Source organism: Alligator mississippiensis, chromosome 1 (genome assembly GCF_030867095.1).
Source record: "Alligator mississippiensis isolate rAllMis1 chromosome 1, rAllMis1, whole genome shotgun sequence".
Classification (NCBI taxonomy): Eukaryota; Metazoa; Chordata; order Crocodylia; family Alligatoridae; genus Alligator; species Alligator mississippiensis.
The window spans coordinates 115706806-115730571 of NC_081824.1; the positions used below are offsets into that span (position 1 = coordinate 115706806).

The following is a 23766-nucleotide window of genomic DNA, read 5'->3' on the forward strand; positions in this document are numbered from 1 at the left end:
GGATCTCTTTGTAGATGCCTACTGAATTTTGGGCCTCTCTCTCAACATCGAGAAGACTGAAGTGCTTTATCAGCCTTCTCCAGACCATGAATGGGACACTCCTTCTCAAATTATCATTGAGGGAAAGACCCTAGAGGTAGTCAAGAACTTCCCTGACCTCCGTAGCTACCTCTCTCTGAGAGCAAATGTTGATGAGGAGATCCAGCACAGGATCTGGTGTGAAAGCACCTCTTTCAGAAATTGCTTCCATGTGTTTTTATTGATCACAATCTCTAGAAAGACACTGAGATCCAGATCTACAATGCAGTCATCAAGCCCATTCTCTTCTACAGCTGTAAAACATGGGTGAAATACTGTCATCTCAAGAGCCTGGAGAGGTATCACCAAGGATGCCTCTGGAAAATCCTTTACATCAAATGAGAAGATCACCGCACAAACACCTGCATCCTTGCTGAAGCTAATGTTACTAGCATTGAGTGGGTGATTCTCTTGCACCAACTTTGCTGAACTAGACATTGTGAGCGGATGTCCAACTTTTGACTTCCTAAACAAGTTCTCTACTCCCAGCTTAGTTGTAACCTGAGATCTTATGGTAGCCAGAGGAAATGCTACAAGGACACACTGAAAGCCTCAAGAAAACAGAAATCAGAATCAAGATCTAGGAGGAGCTGGCTGCTAACTGACTCCAGTGTTGCCACAACCTCAATCAGGTGGCAGCCTAATTTTGAGGTAAAACATCTTTGCCCTAGAACCAAAGAAGAGAGAATGGAGGAAGGAAAAGGAGAGAAATCCCAGCCTATGGTCACTCTCCCCTGCAAAAAACCCTGCAACTTCTGAAGACATATCTGTGGCTCAAGGATTGGATTTAAGGCACCTAAACACCCATCACTGAGCCATGTAGACAACAGTGCATTCCCCTAAGTGATTGTGCTGGAATCAGCCTACAAAGCTTCACAAGAAGCTAGCTTTTCATACATTCTGGCAGTAGCCAATTAAATGAAGCACAAGAAAAGCATCTGATTGTGCAAATTGATTGTATTTTAAAAAAAAGCATTTGTGTTTCTCTGGAAACTTGATCCTCATTCACTCCTTTACAGATAGGATCCAGATGCTTTCTTATAGCTAAAAAAAGTTAGTAAATTAATTCTTATCACACAATGCTATTTGTGTCTTTTTGAAGGAGGGCTGGAAAAGGTAATGCAAGAGGGAAGCTGCCCATTCCCATTTATTTAGTGTTGATTCTTTCTACCTTTAGTGTCCTGAAATATTTTTTAATACTGAGATTTTCAAAAAGGCTTTGTAATTTAGAATGCCTTGGTTTTGGTTACCATTTGAAACACTTTCAAGACCCCTAACTTGCAGAAAATCAGTCCTTTTGAGGCTTTCTCAGTTGGACCCCCCAAATCAATTGCCACTTTTAAAAATTTGAATAAAATTCAGCTAAATGGGGGCTGGATTATGCAACACTTATAACTTCTTGTTTAGCAGTTATTACAATAAATAGTCCCATTGACTTTTCTTGATAAAAACACCAGTGAAGGCTTCACTTGGATGGTATATAATCATAGACTCATAGGGCATTTATACACATACCTTTTCATCCCGCAACATGGTGGAGATGTGGCGGGTTGGAGCAGACTCAATTAATCGAATCTGCACCATATGCGAGCTGATGAGCACTGTGCTGTGTTGCATGCAGTTGTATAACAGCGAAATGCACATCAGCATGCAGAAAATGTCAGTGGAGTGCTTTTGCACTAAAACACTTCCAATGTTTTTTAGTTCAAACATGCACCGCCACCGTTTTCTCAGTGCTGACATGAATTTTGCCAGTTATACAACTGCATGAGACACAGTGCCAGGTGCTTTTAAAAGTGGCTGGCACTGCAGGGCAAGCATGTGTACAAATGCCCATAGAAAGTTAGGGTTGGAAGGGACCTCAGGAAGTCATCTAGTCCAACCCCTTGCTCAAAGCAGGACCATCCTCAACTATATCATCCCAGCCAAAGTTTTGTTTAGCCAGGTCTTGAAAGGATGGAGCTTCTACCACCTCTCTAGGTAACATGTTCCAGTGTTTTACTACCATCCTAGTGAGAAAATTCTTTCTAATACCTAGCCTACACTTCCCTTGCTGCAACTTGAGACCTTGTTCCTTTTTTCTGTCATCTGCCACCACTGAGAACAGTCTAGATCCATCCTCTTTTGAACCCCCCTTCAGGTAGTTGAAGGCTGCTACTAAGTCTCCTCTCAGTCTCCTCTTTTCTAGACTAAGCAAGTTCAGTTCCCTCAGTCTTTCCTCATAAATCACATTCCCCAGCCCTCTCACCATTTTTGTTGTCCTCCGCTGGACTCTCTCCAGTATCTCCACATCCTTTCTGTAGTGGGGGGCCCAAAACTTAACACAGTATCTGTACTTACCAATCAGATAAGTGCTTCACAGCCAGCTTTCATTTGTGTCTTCCCTCTCTGTCTTCCCAATTATTCCAAGTCATTCCCTACATTCTCTATTTTAGAGATACAAAATCCTGAAGTGCAGGATTTTTTTCTTGGTGAATATGAATATACCACCCAGGAGGCCTTTGTGATGGACCAGAAATGTGTTGTGCTGCGCATTGTACAAATACAGGGGGAACAAGACCCTACCCCAAAAAACTTTTACACTAACTATATAAGATTGAAGACAAGAGATGAACACAGACAGAAGGAAACAATGAGATAATGTAAGGCAACACTGCCTTAGGTAGTGGGGTCAACACAGCAGCAGCCTAATTATTGTCAAGTGCACATTAGGCATTAGGCGCTGGTCAGACCGCAGTTGGAGTACTGCGTGCAATTCTGGGCGCCACACTTCAAGAAGGATGCGGATAACCTGGAGAGGGTCCAGAGAAGGGCCACTCGTATGGTCAAGGGCCTGCAGACCAAGCCCTACGAGGAGAGACTAGAGAACCTGGACCTTTTCAGCCTCCGCAAGAGAAGGTTGAGAGGTGACCTTGTGGCTGCCTATAAGTTCATCACGGGGGCACAGAAGGGAATTGGTGAGTATTTATTCACCAAGGCGCCCCCGGGGGTTACAAGAAACAATGGACACAAGTTAGCAGAGAGCAGATTTAGATTGAACATTAGGAAGAACTTCTTCAAGGTTCGAGTGGCCAAGGTCTGGAACGGGCTCCCAAGGGAGGTGGTGCTCTCCCCTACCTTGGAGTTCTTCAAGAGGAGGTTAGATGAGTGTCTAGCTGGGATCATCTAGAGCCAGCACTCTTTCCTGCCTATGCAAGGGGTCGGACTCGATGATCTATTGAGGTCCCTTCCGACCCTAACATCTATGAATCTATGAATCTATGAAAAGAGAGTTTTAAGGAGGGAACAAAGAATAGCCCAGTAGCTTTTCATATGTTTAGGGGAGACTCTTCCCAAGCATAAGGGACAGCATGAAAGAAAGCACAAAAATGGTTGCTTGAAAATTTAACAAGTATGAGATGGAAGTGGTCATGAGGGACAAATCAGAGTTGAGAGTTAGTGAGGCAGGGCTGGTTAAAAGTGGCTAGAAAACTTGTCTAACCATTCTGCAGTGGAAGTAAATTATCATGATGAAGGGTGGATTCACGTTCATTGGCAGATTAAGCATCATCTAAAGGCTAAACCTCACTTTCTGTTCATATGCCTCAGTGGCATGCCTAAACTCTTTAGCTGTGTAACTGCAGATTTGGCACTTATGCACCATTTGGGATTCAGTGTAGCTGCATTCATCTTGCGCTTCTCTACTGAGCCTGCTCAGTAGGCTGCACTCTGGCTGCATAAGTGCTTGGGCAGAATACACTAGCCTAGGTATATGCATCATATGAGGCAAGTCACAGAAGTTTAACCATAAAAGTTAAGCATAAAAGTAGCAGGTGTTAGATACTGGAGGAGAGACCTCTTACCTTTTACTCCAATAGCTTTGTGGCTAGGGTACTTTCCCAGGGTGCAGGGGATCTAGGCCCCTGTGGCCCAGAGAGGATGTGAACCTTCTTCTCAAGGCAGTCAGGCAAGGAAAATATATAGTGTCAGAAGCAGGATGAAAATGTTTCTCAGTGACTTGTGCCCCTGCCCCCTATCCCAGTGTTGTTTATCCAATGAATAAATGCAAAGGGCAGTGAGCCAACTTTAAAAGGGCTTAACTGATGTAGGAATTAAAGTGGATTTGAACTTCTAAGGTACTTAGGGCTGAAATGACAGAAACGCTTTGTGTTGGAAAACAATTTAATCAAAATCAAGATGCTTTGTGAAACTGTGTCAGTTTTACCAAAATTTCATTTGGGTTGGGGAGAAATGGAGGAAAAAGCTTTTAACAACCAAAAAGAACTTTTGAACATTGTCAGAGTAAAACATTTCAGCTTCTTCTTTCAGAACGTCTTTTTGTTGTTGTTTTTTAAATTGTCTATAATTATAATGTTATAAATGTGAAACAAAACCTGTGGATTGGTCTAAACACAACATTTGGATCACTGGAAGAAAAGTTTTTTTCATAGTTTTCTTTCACAAATGTTGGGCTTCTCTCCAATCAGAATTTTCACTCTCCTCCTAGATGTATCCACCACATACCGCTTCTTTAGTTCTTCAGCTTGCCTTATAAGCAAGACTTTTTTGAAAATACTTGTAATTTTTTTTTAATATTCTTCCTATGAAAGTGTCAGAAATAAACAAAGAATTCTAGGTCCAGCCTTATTATTACCATTTAGGAAGACTACTGCAGTTTTGTGAGACATCACCTCTCCACGAAGGAGTCCAAATACATATCAATTTTGCCCTTGGCTACTAATTGATGTTAAATTTGCTGTCCACTAGTACAACTTCAGGCATTTTTATTTTTGAAGTATATTCCTTCCTCCATTATTAAATATCTATGCTATTTAGTGTATCTACCACTAAATACTATGGTTTAGATCATTAGAGAACTCCATTATCTATATGCTTATCTGTAGATTGAAGGGACTACTTTAGCAAAAAGTTGTTTAATCCATGACCTTTTTGATAAACAAAGAATTGCAAAGAAATGTCCAGGGATCAGCATTAGACTGGTTTATTTAATATTTTATTATTGATAAAATGTTTATTTAGATATGTACAGCATAGTCATTAAGTGCACTTATGATACTAAACTGTTTACTAATAAAGATATAGTAACAATATACAGAAACTAGAAAGGCGAGAAATAAAATGGATCAGAAGTAAGAAAGTAGTCTTATAACAGTCCACAAACATAAACAGTGTATGGCAAAGGCATAAATGAAAACTGCACCTTTGCTTGTGGACAGCATATTAAATATGATCTTGTAATTGTAATCAGGGACTAAAAAAAATATCAGGGTTTAGTTTGGATTGAATACACAAAGGCATTTTTCATATGTCATATTGGTGTTAGGTCGTATTCAAAACAATAATGATAATGCATCTGGAAAACTGCAGTGTAACTCAATATGGCTCAATTGATTTCACAAAAACACCTTCGACAGTTTCCCTCAGAACAAAGTCAATGCCAACGCTGCACCAATTGATACTAAATGCCAATTTCCTTTTTACGTGAAACTTTGCTTTAACATGCCCTGTGAATGTTAGTAGCCAAAAATGATGATCATTCAGGATCAGAAAACTAGGAATCAATTAAAAAAAAAATGTTTCTCAGCTCAGATTACTTACCTATGGAACTGCCCACCAATTAGCAGGATAACCCAAATCTTGCCTGGTTCACAACATGATACAAAAGTCTCTTCAAATAGGTTCTGATGCAAAGGCCACTGAAGTCATTCTTTCATTAAGCTTTAAACTAGAAGTCCTACAGAAGAGGAGCCTACTAATGTTCATATGGAAGTGCATAATGTCTTGCTAATACAAGCAACTGACAGGTTTGTATTGCAGATCTTCTCCATGTCAATGCACATAGAATGTGCACGTGAACTGTTACAAGTCTCATCTGCAAAGTCTTGACTCTTTAGATTAGGCTGTAGCAATTCCTGCTGTTAGGTCTGGAGATTTCCCTTCAGTCACCATAGGATGCGTTGGTCAGGGGGTAGCTGCTGCATTAGTAAAAGGGAAGGAGAAAAGATTTTAGTCCAGATGCTCACAGGTATTCAGGTGCCGAACTCCTATTGAAATCAATGGAGTTAAGCAACTAAATACCTTTCAGGGCATTGGAAAGAAACAAGAGGAGCTCAGTTAAATAGCAACACTTAGTGTGGACACCTGACAGATAAGACCAAGTAATATAATAAATCATTAAGATAATTTTACTACATGATATATTTTTAGAGAAGCATTTTCTCATTTATAGTATTTTATATATTGTAGAATAGATCTGAAAGTGCACATATGAAAATATGAAGCATAAGATAAATTCCAATGATGTCAAGTTTCCCTATTGTTTGGATTATACTTGCCCCTCATTACAGTCATTTGTTCTGCATGGTCAGGGCTGAATTCCATATCTTGCTTTTGGCAGCTGAGAGCTATTATTGGGCTGCAACATCTGTTTCAACAACAGTGGGTCCCTGGTCAGCAAAACTAATTAAAAAAGGAGTCCAGAGTCAAATACCATGACCTATCCAGTATATGTACGTGTAAACATGGTAACTATTGGAATAATGACAACTTTCATATGTTTGAAATAATTTACAAAACTATGACAAGCGATGAAAAGACTCAGCATTATTCTTCATGTCACACTGCTATAAACAATATGGCTATAGCAGAACAGCTATGATCTAGGAAACATGGAGTCAGCTTTAGTATGTAAGTTTTCCCACTGAGCTCAGTGAGACTACTCAGCTGTGTAAAGTTCCTCATGGGAATGTTTGTAGGAACAGGTTCCAAGCTTTTTAGATGCTTTGCTAGAATTTTGGCAATGCTTGGCAATGGTAATAACCAGTATTATCAACTGTGTATTACATAACAGCTCTAATTTACTATGTTCTTCCGTTTCTCCATACTGTCAAATTTTCATTCAGCAAGTCAAAAATAAATAATGCTGGTAAGTTCTTGCCATGCTAAATACTTTTCTCTGACCTAATGTGAGGAGCTGATTTTTATACTGGGTTGATTAAATGAAATGACCTATTTGAAAAGAAGGCAATAGACAAAATCCTCAGTACAGCAGGAATAGGAAGTTGCAAAAGTATGAATGTTTTTTGTTAGAGTGATGACTGACATAATTCAAAACATGACTGTTTCTTTTCTTTCTTGGTTCACTAATGAGTTCTGAACTGCTGAAAACATAATGGGGACCAAAAACTCTGTGCTGTATATACATGAATAAAAATATATAGATTTAATCTAAATGTGAGCTGTCTCGTGCTGAATCTCATGCAGAGGCTTAAAAGGAAGCAAGGACAAGCTACCTCAATTCTGGTTGCAAAGGAGTAAGTGGGTATTTTGCACCTGATACTTCTTTGTGGAGAAGTGGACAGAGAGTGAGTGGAGTTTCCATGCGCAGCAAAGTCCTTTCCTACCTCACTTGTGCAGTATAATCCAGAGGCAAATTACCACTCTGTCTCCCTTTTCTTCTTCCAAGAGCAAGAAAGAAGCAGAAAGTGCATTGTGTATCTCAGATTTATAGTTCCTTTCCTAAGGAGCATCTGATTAGTGATGGCTAGAAAATGTTATTTAGAGATTTACTTTTGGGAATTGGCTTGTAAGTAAAGTAGATATGCATTAGAACAATGGTCCAGGGGAATGGCAAGAGTTAATTGATTTCTAAAAGTCTGTTTGTGACAAAGTTTCCTTCAAGGCCCACTGTGTCTGAAGCTATCAGACACACAGGCTGGGAAATTCAAGACATGTACTGCACTGTTCTTTAACATGAGATAAGATGGCATTAGGTCACAGTGCCAAACTGCAGAGCCGTTGGGATTTCTGGCTTTGGTGAACAGACTAAATTAGGAGGCCCGGTAAACAACCAAATTAAGATATGTGTGCATGTGATGGCTTTGTGAAATAAAGGAACGTGCTGACAGAACAGAACATGAACAGTATGATGACCACAGGGAAACCAATTAATGATGCCCAGAGATGAAAGGTAGGGAGAGAAAGAATACAAAAGAAGGGATTTTGGAGTAGTAAAGGTGTAAACCCAAGGCCAAGAAGAGAACCTGAGGCCACTGTGGACAGAGGGAACACCACCAGCCCGTCTCACACACCCCAATTGGCAGGGGGTGGGCCTCAGCCTTCAACTTCCAGGCTGCTGACATCTGATATTCAAGAAAGAATCTCAGGGTGAAGCTGCATGCTATCCAGATGTATATTCCCTCTGTAACAGCTCTAAGATTGGTAGATACATAATTGTTTGCATTATTATTATCTGCTATCACTGTGTATCAATAAAATTTGCCTATTATTGAATAGAGAGGTTTTGGTCAGTCTGAGGGTTTGGGTCCACCTGGAACAAGGTATCTGGGTCATAAATCCAGTGCCAACAATCAGACTCAGGACTGTAGCTTTATTTGAATGTTAAAAGAGGATACCAGTAACTAATGCTCAATTCGCATAATCAGTGTATCTGTTCATAGTTCTTTTTTCCCCATGTTTCATCGTAGGCCAAGAACATATATTTCTTTATGGCATATACAATATTCAGGTTTTGTAAGGAGGCCAGATCAGGTCCCTGGACCCAACCAGTGCCAATTGAAAATCAGAGCAATTCATCCCCTGAGCAAGCATTACCTGCTACAAGGCCAGATCTAGGATTTTGAAAAAGGGGTTGCAAATGGTGTCATACATCAACATCAACATATTTTCTCACAATGGAAGAGAAACTAGAAGATTTAATAATATGCTAGGAGTCTAGCGCTTTGTTATTCGTGGCATAGGTTTTTTCGTAGATTTCATAGATATTACAGCTGGAAGGGACCTCGGAAGATCATCAGGTCCAGCCCCCTGCCCAAGGGGCAGGGCATCTGCTGGGGTCAAATGATTTGGTTTAAGATCAAGGCAAAACTAAATGCACCTTTATTGGAATGTGTACTAGTTTGCTAGATTATATATTAAATTATATATTAAAAATACAACACACTAGGCAAAAACAGTAAAAAGATTTTGCTTAATTAATCCTGTAGTCATTATAGTTAAAGATCCATCACTTCAGATTCATAATATGAAATCTAGACTTCTTGAGTGTCTTGATAGTGAATCCAGAACTTCACTGTTACTCGTTTCTTCACTTGAGTTAAATTTACTACACGTGAATTAAAGTTTTTAGCTAGAACTAAAAAAAATCTGCAGGGCTGGAAATAGAAGAACCAAGAATGATTAACAGACAGCAAAACTGAAGAAGAAAGGAAAGCTAGGTTAATGGAACACCAGGACCATTAAAAAGGAGAGAGGGTTATTAGTATCAGTGACAGGGGTGGTGCATAGGGGGTGCACATGGATGCACATGCACCCCCTGCATGTGGCGGTGCACTCCCTGCAAAGGTGCTCCCCGCTCACCACTGCTGCGTTCCCACTGCTGCGCTCCTACCGCTGTGGCTGCACTCTTGCCACTGCTGGTTCAGCCAGGCCCCCACAGCCACTGGGGGCACGTGCCATTCATGATTAATGGAGTGAAGAGAAATTAGAAGGAATTAGATAAACTATAATGAACCATGAAGGCAACTGACCCTCAGCACTGCCTGAGTAGAAATGCTGCTGTTCCTTCCAGGCAGTTATTTTTAAAATTTGAGTTGAGCAGGAATCAAATGGGATGCAGCTACAGCACTGGACTCGTCCCCCTATTCCATCCCTGTTCCACCCCTGTCCCTGGTCACAGGTGGGCTGAGTGAAGCAGTCAGGGCAGCCCATTGCCTGAAGCCACAGGCAACAGGCCCCACTCACGCCAGCCCTTAAATGCCAGACCCAACTTGCAGTATCCTTGTCTGGGCAAAGACTGAGATGCTTGTTCCTGACTGCCTTGTGGTACTGGCATTCTCTTATAAGATCTCTAGCTTTGAGTTTTGTCTCCTGATTTCAGTCCTGACTCTTTCTTTCATTCCTGATTCCTGGAACTTGGCCTGGACTTCTCCCATATTACAGATGACTAACTACTAGGCCAGACTGTCTATACTCTAGTCCTTGACAGGTTGTTGTTGGGTTTTTTTGCAAGTTAATACACTGAAGTTGTGCTCCACTCTCATTGAAGTCTTCAAAAAACTAGAACATCAGCCAAAACAAAAGGAATTCCCTGGTAGCAACCCCAGTTAGCAAAGCTCAACATCTCTAATAAACTGTTTTAGTGTCTTCTGCATATTTTAAATATTTTCCATAAACTATGGGAAAATGAAAGAAGATCATCAAAAAAAGATTGATATTCCAATCGTTCCTTCTCCTTACAGAAATATTATGAAAGGAAGAAGAACAAAAATTTTTGATATATTTGAGCTGCAGTTTTCAAGGGAGTCTACAAGTATCTGAAGCTGGGGATCTAACTCCCTTGGAGTCCTTTGGAAACCCCAGTCCTACTGCAATGTCATTTTTTTCCTAAGAAAATCTTATTAAGTATTTTAAAGCAATGTCACAAGAGAATTTTCTCATATAAACCCAATGGCTGCCACACTTACTCAAATCTAAGGTGAGGTGTCCCCTCCATCAGCATGGGAAAAAAAGTCCCTTGTCTTAGATTTGTATACAAAGCAGAGGAAGGGGCAGATAACTGCTGTGGCTCTGACTCTGGCCCTCAGCCTGGGTCAGAGCCAGAGTCAGACCTACAGCAGCCTCCTGCCCTGTTCTGCTTGTACTCTGCAGCTTCTGCCTCCCCTGCCCCCTTCCTCCCCTTTATTGTCAGGCACAGGTTATAGATTCCCCCCCAGGCATGGAGCACAAAGAAACTCTGTGCCCTGCCTGGCCAATCTGCAGTGCCATTGCAGCAGCATGGCCCAGAAAGGGCTACACTTTAATGTGCTATACTTCTGAGCAGCACCTGACAGTAAGGAAGGTGAGGGGGGAAGCGGCAGCAGGGGGAGGCATAGACTTTGGGAAGGTGTGGGGGGAGGGGAAGGGACAGAGACTGTGGGAAGTGAGGGGGGCGGGGGTGAGGGCCAGAAATTGTAAGAAGCAGAGGGAAAAAGCAGAGAGATTGTCAGGAGTGGGGAGAAGGGGCAGAGTCTGTGGGGGGTCTGTGGGGAGCTGTGGATGTGGGGCAGGTGACAGGAGGGCAGGGAGGCTACAGGGAGAAGAAGTGAGAAGACAAAAGACAAGAGGGCTGCCTGACCCCCCCAACCACCTGACCTCCTTCCCTCCATCCAGCCATTACTTTCCCTGCTGTAGCAGTTCAGAGGAATGAATTTAAAACAACCCTCCAATAATTGGATTCAATACCTGGAAAATTATTGTAAAATTATAAATTTTCCATATAGAATCTAATTTTTGGAGGGTCGTCTTAAATCCAGGGTTATCTTAGATTTGAGTAAATATGGTAGTTTAAACTATAGGGTTCTGCAGTTTTTTCCAACTTGGTAATAAATGTTTATGCCATTTTGCCAATTACTGATGGTGCATGAAACAAAAATTAAAACAGTTCTCATGTTATGAAACCTGAAACCATGAAGCTTGATTTTTTTTTTAAAGAAAAATGTGTCAAAGGGTGAACTCTTGACAGACTTGGTACAGAAATTGTTCAGTGAAATTCTCTGGCATACATGCAAAAATTCAGATGAGATTATACATCTGTATAGTTGAAATTCTTGTTGGAGTCAATGGCAAAAGTTCCATTAACTTCAATATGACCAAACTTTTATCCTGTGTTTCTATGATGTGAATGAATTTTAGTTTGTGCTTTGCAACTTCAATTATTAAGCTAGAGTCGGAGTCTTGAACACAAGTAAAGTACAACCGAGGGAAACAAACACACAAAACCATTTGTCGGGGGTGTTGCTTGTAGCTGTGTTAGTCTAAGGACATAGACAGACAAGCTTCTTTGGGTAAATGTGAAGCAGTCAACATAGTGGTTAAGGTTTGAATTTGGTCCACCGTGAGTTGTCCAATCTGATTTTTTAAATTTTTTTTGTGGGTTTATTTTTTCCTCAATGTTGTCAAAACTTGGGTGACAGGTGCCTCCCAAATCTGGGAGGGCACCAGATTGCCGATGGGGGAGGAAAGATCCCCCTAGTGGCCAATTGCTGAGCCAGTGGCGAAACTGGAAGTGCACTTCTGGTTTCAAATCTGGCATTTCCAGGGGGTACACAGCTGATCTCAAGGGGTGCACATGCACCTGCGTGCATCCCCTACATGTCGCCAATGTGTCAAAAGATAAAGTCTTATTGGAAGTTGATTAATTTTGGTTGTGGAAATATTCCTTGAGATGGAGACATTGGAAAAATTCTTCTAGTTCTCCACATTGTAGTATATTATTAAGGTATTTTCTAGACAAAAATGAGGGCCTTTAGAAAGGACAGATTTTTCAGCTTTGGTAAGTGTGTGCATGGAGAGATTGATATTATTTGAGGTTTGGTTGGATCTTTTAGTTTCATCCAGTATGAGGTTGGAATGTTGTCAGGCATTGGTATTGTTTCTCTGATGGTTGTTTTGTGGCTGGGAAAGTCATTCCTGTAGTAACTGGTTCCATTTCTTCTTTTTATGTTGAATGGATGTTGTAAAAAATCTTTGGTAGTCTTTTTGTAACCCCAAGTAACATCTCAACATTTTACCAGCAACATTCTATCACCAGATCAACATTCCTCCCTTCCTCACACCTATTGTCTCCCATTGTCTCTGATCCTCCCTGCCAGGCATTTGCATTTTCACAGACCTGTATTTTGCATATTGGCTTCTATTCCATCCAGGAGAAACACAACAGCAGACTCTTCCTATGCCTGAGGAAGGGTATTTGTGCCCCAAACTTTTTGCAAAGAACACATTTTCCAACTATTTAGTTGGTCTAATAAAATATATCACTTTTACCCAAAGAACCTTGTCTGCCCCAAACAATTTGTTTAACTTGCTGATCAGCTTCAGTTTGGTTTTACACACTATCTACATTCAATCTGATGGATACTTGTATCTAGTACTAATTTTTATTAGAGGCAGTAGAGAGATTAAAATAATGCATTGTTCTTTTTCTCAGTAGCCAGCTATTTGTTTTGCATTTTTCAGGATGTGAAATCATTTTTTCTCAAGTGATTTTTTTTTACAGCTAGCTTATTATGACAGAGCCTCTTCAATACTCGTCTTAGATGGTTGAGAAATATCTTTACAGGGTGTTGAAATGAATGGTTTGTTATACTGACTATCTGATTGTTTTTACATCCCTTTTTGTTTTCTTGTAGCAGGATGGCAAAATTGTACATGTAGTCAGCCATTTTATATGTGGATAAACTTGTTACAAATTCTAATTCTTTTGGATGGAGCAGCTGTATGATTAAGATGTACACTTTGCAATTTCTTGAGTGATCATTAGGGACATGCTCCAGAGACCATTAAGGTTGTGGAAAAATTCCCATTGATTTTAACAGGCCTTAGGTGACTGAATTAATAACTATTGTTTGTCATTTTATCTTCTTTGGCAAGAACTATTTCTTTTCCATAGTCTAGGCCAATTGCTAATGCTCCATAAAGAAGAAGAAAGAAGATAGTTCTATTCCTGCTATTCATAATGTCACTGGTCAGGTTTGGATAGTCCACTGATAACTCCATTTGTTCAGGCTGCAAATCCTGGCTTTGTTTTCTAACTATTTGTCAATGTAGCTGGCTGCACTATTTTGTCTACCTGGTTAGATGACAAAGTGATATATTTTCTCAGTGCATTTAAACATAGGTTTTTTTCCATTAAGTTGTGCAATCTTCTCCTAAAGTTTCATTCTTTCACTTTAGGTACAGCACTTCAGGTACAGCAACACCCTTTACCAACTAAGAAGCTTTTATCTTTTTACTATTCTGCAGGTGACCACTTCGATCAAAACTCATTTCTGTTTTGCTTCCAATACAACTTGGTGGTGGCATCAGGGGTGGATCTAGATTCCTGTTCCATTCAAAGTTTAAAGCCAACTGCCTGGGAGTGCTGAGGGAGTCATTTGACTTCGTGGCTCATTATAATGTACCCGATCCCTTTTAAACTCTTAATTCCACGGTGTTAATAACCTTCTCTTCCTTTTAATGATCTTGATATTCCACCGATCAAGTTATGCTTTCTTCTTAGGTTCTGCTGTCTGTCTGGAATCCCCTCCTTTCTTCTCCTTCTTTCCCTTCCTTTTTCTTCTCTCTTCCTCTCCACTTTGCTCTGATTACACTGACAGCCAGCACAACCGAGAACCTGAAGAAAAAGATTAAATGAGTACTAAGAAAGCACACTCTCCTCTTTCATTTCCTTCAAATTGGTTTCTGGCTCCATGTCCTGTGAAAGTTTCAGCTTCCTGACATTAGACTGAGTTGGCTATCTCCTTGTCCAGCCGAATCGTGTCAATCAAAAGATGAAGTTAGAAAATTCCTAATCCAAGGAGGACAGGAATATTTTGCCCTGACACATTGTGCCAGGCTATAGGGGTTGTAGGTGTTCGCTTTGTTCCCTGTTGAAAATTACATTTTTTCAGTTTTCTTAATGCAAAAAAGGCTGATTCTGCCTGGATTTGCAGCTCACCAATGAGTTTGCAGAAGGCATGTCAGACTAGTATTAAGCCTTATGATCTCTTATAAATGAATGTCAAGACAGCTGACAAAGATCTCTGGACCTTGAGACAGAGTTCAGAGTTAACTGACTCAATGTTATCCTCAGTCTCATGATGCTTCTTGGTTTTTTTCTTTTCTCCTAAATCCTTACTCAGGGAGTCCAGTGATTACATGAAAATCTCAGATTACTTTGGGCAGGGGATAAGGTAAATTTCTAGACTTTGCTTATTGAGAAAAGATTGTAAATGTGGTTTAAGAGCCTCCTAAGGGCTATAAAGAAAAAAAAGGGTGAATTGAAAAAACAATTTTTTTTTTTAAAGAATTCTCATTAGTTTAAAAATAATCTCGTGATTTTGGGGATTTAATTCTTGTCTTTTGAACATTCAAATATTTAGGTTTCATGAAGTTAAAATTCAATTAAGAAAAGTGATGAATCAAGGCTGGGCAAGAGCTTCAGCTGTTGTTAATCACCATTGTTCCATTGACTTCAAAGGGAACTACACCAATTTATGCCAGTTTGAAATCTAGCCTTATTCAGGAGAAATCAAGTAGTGTTGAAATCCTTAACATTCCTATTGATTGGTATGGCATTAGCACAGTTTACTTTTCTGCTGAGTGACTTATACCTTATATCCCAAATATGAATCATGTTATAATTGCAAACATATTAGATTGTTTTTGCCTTGAAATGATTTTTTGTATGTAATTCCATTTCAATTGTTGTCTCAAATTGTTGTTTGAAATTTGGGGTTAGGGCTGCTCTATGCTTCTGAGTAGCTGATGTTTTTCAAATCCTTCTGTGCACTGATTGCAATGCTAATCAGTTAGGTGAAATGAAAATGAGTAACTGGTATTTTCTGTCATTTCCAGCAATACAAACTGCAAATCCAACATTACTGCCTGCATTGAATTTGTCTGAGAATGTTTATTTACATTCAACTGAATGTCAGTGGGCATCTGGCACTAACAGGCCTTTCTGGACCAGCCTCTAAATGTGAAAACAAACAAACCTAGACCTAAAGTATCTCCCCGAAGTTGGATCATTCACTACAAGAGACTGGGTGGCTCAAGGGAATTGGTAATGGGATACTGAAGCCACTCACCTTGAGGTTGCCCATCTGAATCCAATCCAGGTTAGTACTGACTAAAAGTCTCAAGCATCTAGCAGCTGTTCTGTGGTCTTTGTGAAACAGTGAGTGACTTCAGCCCAATTCCTCGTGAATACATATACTTATCACAAAAGCTACCTTTATAATTGGCACCTAGCAGTAGCCTTGTCTAAGCAGAAAAACCAAGGAGAGAATCAACATGACTACACACTCCTTCCACCTGTTAGAAGTGGTTTCTCCAGGTCAAGGATGAGGCATACGGGTGGGGAAGAGTGAGTAAGGTGATGCCTGTGCTGTTGACTGAGGAATTAATTTCATAGTGGCAATGGGCCAGATGGGTGAGTGGGAAAGAGTGATACCAGGGCAGTGGTAAAATCAAGACAGGAAGTGCTGGGAAAGGGCATATCAGTGCAAAGAAAACCTGATCATGTTAAGGCCCTTGCTTGTGAATAGCATATTGTAGTAATAATTATGCTTTGTACTTGCACAGTGCTTGCTATTCAAGGATCTCGAGAGAGGGAGATTTTTCCAAAGCACAAATATCAAAGGGAATTAGGTGCCTAATTACCATTTGTGCCTTTGAAAACCTAATTGGCCATCTGAAAAATGCATTAGATCATTTGTGCTTTTCAGTTTATCCCTTTCTGTACCTGGGCTTTTTTGGTTTTGTTTTGCTTTTTTGCAAATAAACAAATGACTAAAGAAAACATTTGTAGCCTTAGAATTATTGTTAGCTTTTGAGATGAGTGTATCGCATATTTTGCTCCTGGACTGGAATTGTTCAAGTCATGGTTGATCATGTAAGGGAGTGGAAAAATAACAAACATCCCACCTATAGCAGAGCTGGCAGAGGGAAACAACAGAGTTGTAGCAAAAACAGATTTGCCAGAAGAAACCTACATGTTCAATTATGTTCTCTGTCCACAGCTGGAGACGAGCTTTTACTGAACCCTGCAGAACAGCCATCCAAATACAGACAGGTAATCAGGTAACCGGACACACTTGATACCTACCTGAAAAAAGTACAGGTTGGGTGTGCAGTATCTAAACTAATTACTCAAAAATGATTGCCTGGATTTGAGCCAAGTATTATCTCACCACTCTTCAGCACTCCTGCGATGGCATGAGTGGGACAGAAAATACAGTAACCTGAGAAGGAGATAAGAACAAGAGAGAACAGTGAGAATGCTCTTTGGCTGTGCAGTAGATGTTCTGTCTCCCCACTGTTCTTTTTCCTGATCTCACCCTGGGGAAAGCAACCTGTATGCACCATTTTTTACCTTTTGAATAAATCAACAGCCAGAATAAATGTGAGATACCATGCACACATTCATGCATGCTCTGTGAACAAATTTATTCCACCTCCTGGCTTTCTATATCATTAGGCCCATCCTAGTAAAAAAGCAGACATGGTGATTTTTTTATACATCTGGCTTGTTTTTTATGAAGGGAGCCATTAAAAGTGTGCCAGCCCAACACCTTTACTTACTACTCGGATAACTGATAGTGACTATATTCTTCGTTTGTGCTCAATAAAATAGGTAAGTAATAAGTATTAATCCAAAGGCCCATAGGATACAATAGAAAGGGATCTGGTGCTTTCAATGAGTCTCGGCCTATGGAAAGTAGCAAATTTTGTTATAGGTGCATGCAGCTAGCCACTCAGCTTTTAATATAGCATAGAACTTCCTTGTATGATGCTAGTGTAGGGATTTGGGGAAAGGTCAGTGAAAGAGTTTAAAGGTGGTTAAAAAAAAAAAAACAATTTAAAACATCACTTTACTTTTCCTGTGACCTTGCTAGCATCTGAATGTCAGGGTTTCATGCCAAGGGTTTTATGTAAGGATGGAAGAACTCGTTGGCCACATTCAAAATTCATTTGCAAAGCCTGGATTCTGTATTTAACCTAGAATTAGAACCTTTTGAAGTATTTGTGGAGGAAGACTTGGGGAGTAGGGGGCTCTTTAATCTTGAAAGTAAAGCCAATAACAATCTAGGGACTGAAAGGTACAGACAGTAAAGTCCAACTGGAAATAAATTCCATGGTTTTAACAATGAGGGTAATGGGATCAGCTTACACGAAGGAGGGAATGAATTATCTGGGTAAAATTCTGGTTCTATTGAAATTTGTTTTGTTGTTGACTTCAGCAGAGCCACGCGTTTACCCTCCGTCACTTGGAGTTTTTAATCAGATGGGTGTCTTTGGCTAAAAGCAAACCTTGCATTTCAGGCAGTTCTGGTTGATCCCAGTCAAAGCTTGGGAAGAAAAAGAGCAGCATGGTCCTTTACACAGGAAGCTTGTCCCCAAAATGAAAGGCAGTTTGACTTAAATGAGCCATGATTGTCCCAAGAAAAAGTGTTAGCTCATTTTATCTCGTATACCTCACAGGTATCTAAAGTGGGACAATGAGCTTGTACGTCTGTAGAATCCCAAGACAGAAGGCTTTCTCCTGGGAGAAATCCAACATGTGTTTTTATCCTTTCTAAGACAGTGGCCATACAACATGATTTACCCCATGATATACCCCAGATTTTACTGCATAGTGAACACAGCCCTTACAAGCTGGCTGTTTATCGTAGGCAAAATTACAGTGTCTGGCCACTAGGTACCTGGGTATCTGTTTTTTATTGAGCAGATTCTGGGGATGAAATCAACTATGGGAGCAGACATGTGACCAATGCACTGTTCTCAGTTACCCATTGTACAGTTACTCCTCACTTTACGAAGGGCAACTTTACGCAGGAATGGACTGGCTAATATTGGTGTAAGGCTGTATGTCACATGTCCACTTCACTTTCAGCATTATTTTCATGGACAAATATGAATATAAAGGATATGGACATAAATATGAATATAAAGGACTAGCCCAGAATAGGGAATACTGGCCGTGTCTATATGAGACGCTGACCAGAGTTACTACGCAGTAGCATTGCCAAATGGCTTTTTTGTGACACTGACTGCACAGTAGCCTGAGGCTACCATGTAGTCGTATCATGTCATGCTTCCTGCCACGTGATGCAATGCTACTGCATGGTAGTCTCAGGCTACTGCACAGTCAGCATCACGAAAAAGCTGTTTGGTGACACTACTGTTTATACAAGTACTAAATGAATGTGCATTAACATCTGTGTAATCAGCGTCTCATGTAGACATGGCCACTGTGGAGTTCCAAAACCTTTTTATCTTCATATCCCTTCACAATAGAGGGATGTAATCAAATGAAGGGTTCTATCCCAAATAATTTATTTAGTTTTTCCTGAGAATGTAAAAGAAATACTTAATTTCACTCTAAAACTTTAGCGATGTATTTTTTCCACCCAGTGTATTTCTTTTTAAATGTATAAAGAAAGTGGTGCTAGTGAATGGTGCTTTAATGGCTGCACTGGAAACTGTAGTCTTTAGAATGGATTCATTACCATTGTTTGTCAGTATGTCTTCCTAGTGCCTAATTTCTATGCAGTGTGGAGTTCAGACTGAGGATTGTATGGGGTTTGCCCTGGTTCTCCTTTCAGGATCTCAGCAGAGTTACACCACAGAGACCCCATCTAGAGGTCAGAAAGTAGATCAGTTTTCATCTTTGAGCTCTATGTTGACCCTGTAAGCAAATGCTGCAATTAGTGCCCAACATAAAAGTTTGGTTGCATGTGAATAAGGAAAAGGAGAAGACTTGTTATAAAATTGGGGCTTTTTATAAGAACTAAGCTCTCATTTTTATTTTTATTTTTTTTAAAACAAGGCCTGATCGAAAAGGCATTGAAAGCAGTTTAAAAAATAACATTGTCTGCAGGCATCTTTAGTTTTAACCCCATGGATTTTGAGGGAAACAAGCTTAGAAAATAAGAATCTTTTAAATGTGACTCCAAGCTAAAACTGAACAAAGGCTACTTACTCTAGGATTAAAATAACCTGCTTACTTATACTGCACATTAGCTTGCCTGCTCACTCCTTCCTTCCTCTCTTCCTCTCTTTCTCTCTCTTTCTCTTTCTTGTCATCTTTGGTGGTCATCTGAATTCTCAGACAAAGGACCCCAATGTGCTGTACATGCCTGCTCTTCTAAAGCGAACTAGCAGCCAAAATTGCCTGTGACCTTTCCCATGAGCATGAGCAGAAACCTCTCCTTGAGTGAGATAAAGAAATTAGAACTTCATTCTTCCGTGGTTTACTCCTAGGAATGCTTCTTGGCAAGATGCTAAGAATAAACCAGTTATTGAAAAAGGGACCTGGGAAGTTGACAAGCATGGCTAAGCCCAGCAAGGAAATTTGATGAGGAAATAAGATGCTTTGTAGATCAGCGTGTAGTGATTAGTCTTTTGAAAGCTGGGATTATTATATAAGCAAAAAAGGAGGGGGTGCTTATTGTATCTGACAGCTACCACTTATACAGGTATTCTTCCAACTAATGAGAAACATAATGGTGTATTTGTTTATAAATCTTAAACGAAACCTCTGCTTTTTCCACAGGCCAATTAAATGTGATGGAAAGCTAAAGATAACTTTCCTTTTTTTCTCTCCCCCTTCCCTCCCTGACCTAAAATCACAGCCCTGAGCACAAGTGTAAGAAAACCAGCAAAACTCTTTCCCCAAGACTGGCATGCTGCCTGAAATCTCAGAATCGATGCTCACTGTGAGAGAAAATGTTTATTTTATATTTCAGATGCAAAAACCACATTCAGTAATAATGCAAACACATTACATGGATGATCATGGATGGTCTGGAAATCAAGGCATGACAATACAACATACTTGACATCCTGCTATATAGAAGCAGCACTGTTGGGTAAAAACAAACATGCAAACAGCAGAGCAATCAATGCTGTGAATTTTCTAAACCAGGGATGGCTAACCTGCAGCATGCATGGCACAAGTGACGCAGGCAGCCTGTGTATGTGGCAGGTGGCAGACCAGAAAGCAGGCAGTACAGGAGCACATAGGACATGGAGTAGAAAACAAGAGAAGCAGATAGGACAGGAAGCCAATCAGGAAAGGGAAGGGGATGAGAATGGCACTCTGGGAGGGTCTGAGGCTAATTTGGGGCACGCCAACCCAAAAGATTGCCCCTTACTGTTCTAAACCCTCCAGATTTCACAGGGTTTATGAACACAAAAGATGCTCCAAGGTCTAAAAGGTGCTGTTAAAACCTACAAATATCTGGTTATGCAAGAGTTGTGTCAATTGGTTCCTTGCTGCTTCATGAGTGACTAATTTTCCTTTTGAAAGCAATGTAATCTGCATACACCAAAGATAAAAGATAATACACAATGATCACTTTTCTCTCTCTCTCTCTCTCTCTCACACATGCACATGTTATAGCTGAAGCCAATAGGCTGGATATTGGGGTTAGGGAGGGTCTCCCTGGCCCCTCTTCCCCACATCTCCAGTTGCCGGACTGCCTGTTGACAACCTGCCTGCTTCTCTTCCAAGCGAGAGGGCAGGCTGTCGATCAGTGAGCTCTCTTATGGGCAGCGGTTACCCAAGGAACAGCCTGCTAGTGCCCCCTGGCTGGAGAGTTCACGTGGGTAGCTGTCCAGCCAGGGGCCTGGAGCCACATACACTCCAACTTCACCAAAATTCTTTTCACTAAAAATGAATCCCTGTGCATGGCTGTAGACTCAAGTGTACTCCTCTGAGAAGCTGGTTGGTTTGATTTGAACTAAGCTATTTTCAGCTTCACTTGACTCTGTTGGATACTCTTATGTTAGCTTAATTTTCTGTATGCTGATCTTGTTAGCTAAGACCGCGCAAAATCAGTTGTGGGCTAGGGAGTTTTCAGTCTTTTTTTTTTCACTTATGGACAAGCTAATCTGCGTGTGGAGAAGGAAAGGAAACTTTAACATAAATCTGTTCCTCTTTTTACCTGGGGCATTAATTTTAGCAAATACCATAGAAACAAAAAAGTTTACTTACCCAAGTACCATTTTCATTGTTCAACTGAAATATCTGTGGTACCTGATTTAAAACAAACCAAAGCCATAAAAACAAAAAAGAAAAAAACCCCAGTATATTCCCACATAGCAACATGCACACGGTAGGCGCGTCTCATGAGATGCTACATCGCCATAACAATGCTCTATGATGACATAGCATTGGTAGGAACAAACCATGATGCCATAGCCATGTGCTCCCTCACTATAGTACGTTGCTACAGTGACATAGCAGCTAAAAATAACCATGCACTGCCAGCATGGCACAGTAATGGCTGTTTTTTCACTATCATTTTGGACTTCCTTTTAAAGGAGGTACTAAATGACAGTGCAGTAACAATGGTGCCAGGGGGCATGTGTAGACGTCCGAGTGTGAAGTATAGCATCAGCCATATTGAGTACCAGTCTCCTTTTTGGGGGCACACATATTGGACTCTCCAAAATTATGTCCTCCCTTTAGACCTGAAAAATGAATTGCAGAGATCATTTGAATTTTTTTATGATTCTCTCTGCCTGATATGACATATGAACTTTCATTTCTACCTGGGGGAACGTTTATAATCTTTTCACCTATGCCTAAGGAAGGGTACTTGTGCCTGAAAGCTTGCAATTAAAGATTTTTTTTTTCCAAAAATCTAGTTGGTCTAATAAAAGATATCACTTCTACCATGAGTTCTGATTCCTCTCTGCCTGATATTCACTTTCATTCTGGTAACTGAAAGAGCAAGAATTTAATTACAATTAAATTTTGCAGCTGAAGCTTGCATCCACAAAACAAAATACACAGTCCTTCTGAAAATGTACCCATATATATTTGGATGGAAGATATAGACTTCCTGCACAAGATGATTTTTGGGGAGGGTCTGCATTCTGGCACCACCTGCCATTTGTGGTCCAGGTTTAGATCCTCAGATCAGCAGTTTGCTAAACATTTCAGTGGCAGCCAATATTTGTTTGGAATCAGTCCACCCTGCTCTGTTCCTTTAAGCATCGTAAAGTTTTCTGTTCAGTACTACATTATACAGCCTACACTCTACATTGCTATAAATAACAATGTAAGGTTTAAAGAAGTGGAGTATCAGTTTTTATACACACACATACATAATCAGTGGTTCAAATGTTGCTCTAATTCTACTTCCCTGCAAATCTGGTATAACTGTATCAGAAACAAGCCCTCTATGCAGATGATGTTGTTTCTTTTAGAGTTTCTAACATGTTCTCAGACAAATATCCCTAACTTTGTTGGCAATTTTTAAAACATATGCCATGAACTATTTATATAATGGACATTCTGGATAATTAAAGATGTAGAGTCAAGTGTATGTTATGGAATCCTAAAATTATTTTAGTCAGAGACAACGTCTGATGTGTTGATAGTATCTCAGAGCCAAACCAAGATATTCTGGGGGGAGGGAGGTGATTGTGTTGATTTTAACTAGTAAAGCCAGTGCCTCAGACATCTCTTAAGACTACACCCTAAAATTATACCCGTTGTTTATTTTTTGCTGTTAATGCTATACTGTAAAGTATAAAGCGTTTCCTTTTAATTGGATTCCATAACTATTGTCTTCTTTTAAAACCATTGTATTTCTTGTCTATAGTGTCTCTCAGTCACTAGCGAAAGATTTGTTTTTTAGCCAGATAACAAGACTTTTTATAAACATCTTCAATATGAATCTTTTATGACTCTTCGACATTTGTCTATGTTATACAGAGCGGTGAATGCAGAAGACATAGCCTGACTTGCAGGCAGGCAACATGCACTCCACACAAAAGGAAATTCAATCTCCTAACAGCTAATTAAAAAAGCATTACCTTCCACCAGTGCTGACCTCCAGCCATGCAAAGGATAAAGATGCATGTCTGTCAATCATGTTTACCTAACAAACTCTGGCACAATATTATGATGAATGGACAGATCTAAAAAAGGGATGATATTGCTCAGAACTCTGAGGTACTCTTAATACCAAGTTTAAAGAAGCAGAAGACCTCATCAGTAATTTGAAACCTCAGCTTGCATGCTAGGGATATACCAGTGCTAAATTTGCTCAGTACTACAGATACTAGATACACAGCATACCATAGGAACATTATAGACATCCTAGGGGGATTTTAATATAGTTAACATTAATG

The 23766-nt window shown here is 40.1% G+C and overlaps 1 long non-coding RNA gene across 2 annotated transcripts in view; it reads left to right on the forward strand.

The window, feature by feature from the left end:
- The window catches only part of LOC106739819 (uncharacterized), a 137168-nt gene extending 113865 nt beyond the window's left edge, over nucleotides 1-23303 (forward strand). For both annotated transcript variants that reach the window (XR_009454994.1, XR_009454995.1), the window contains exons 4-5: nucleotides 15472-15734; nucleotides 16638-23303. This is a non-coding gene — a long non-coding RNA (uncharacterized LOC106739819). The remainder of the gene's footprint in view (nucleotides 1-15471; nucleotides 15735-16637) is intronic.
- Nucleotides 23304-23766: the final 463 nt, after the last annotated feature.